Below are 934 nucleotides of genomic sequence, written 5' to 3'. Positions count from 1 at the left end.
CTCCTCCTCCTCCTCCTCCTCCTCCTCCTCCTCCTCCTCCTCCTCCTCCTCCTCCTCCTCCTTCTTTTCTGTTTTTTTTTTTCCTTTTTTTCAAGACAGGGTTTCCCTGTGTAGCTTTGGAGTCTGTCCTAGAACTAGCTCTCGTAGACCAGGCTGACTTTGGATTTACAGAGATCCGCCTGCCTCTGCCTCTAAAGAGGAATTAAAGGCTTGTGCTATCACCTCCCCAATCAGATTAAAAAAAAAGAAAAAGAAAAAAATATTTATTTTTATTTATTTTATCTACGTGTCTAGTGGGGGGCACATATGCCGCAAACATACGGGTTCCCTCTCATGTCAGAAGGGGGCACCAGTTCTTGGAGCTGGTGGTGGTTTTGAACCTCTCCATGCAGGTACTGAGAACTAAGCTCATGCCGGGCTCTCTGTCACCCTGCTGCTCGAGGCCATGCTGATGCCCCTGCTACATGCTGTTGCCACAGGCTGTGTTCATGTCTGCTGGGGTCTGTGCTACTACCAGGCACCAGATTGCTGTCCACCATCTGAGCTGCCACTAGCTACTATGGGCAAGGAAGCTTCTTTTGCAGTAGTATCGATGATTGCAGACTATATCGAGAATGAGAAATATTGAAGGCTTCTGTAACACCCCCCTCCAAAAGAAACAGTTCATATAGGAAGCTATTGAAGAGAGTCCTTAAAAACCATGAAAAGCCCAGGCGGTGGCACACACCTTTAATGCCAGCAAGTGGGAGGCAGAGGCAGGAGGAGCTCTCCGACTTCGAGGCAGCCTGGTCTACAGAGTGAGTTCCAAGGCAGCCAGGGCTATACAGAGAAACCATGTCTTGAAAAACAACAACAACAAAAAGAAAGAAAGAAAGAAAGAAAGAAAGAAAGAAAGAAAGAAAGAAAGAAAGAAAGAAAGAAAGAGAGAAAAAAA

The sequence above is a fragment of the Alexandromys fortis genome, unplaced genomic scaffold (genome assembly GCF_014885135.2).
Source record: "Alexandromys fortis isolate MF-2015 unplaced genomic scaffold, M_Fortis_MF-2015_v1.1 scaffold_156, whole genome shotgun sequence".
NCBI lineage: Eukaryota > Metazoa > Chordata > Mammalia > Rodentia > Cricetidae > Alexandromys > Alexandromys fortis.
Note: the sequence above shows the minus strand (reverse complement) of the source record.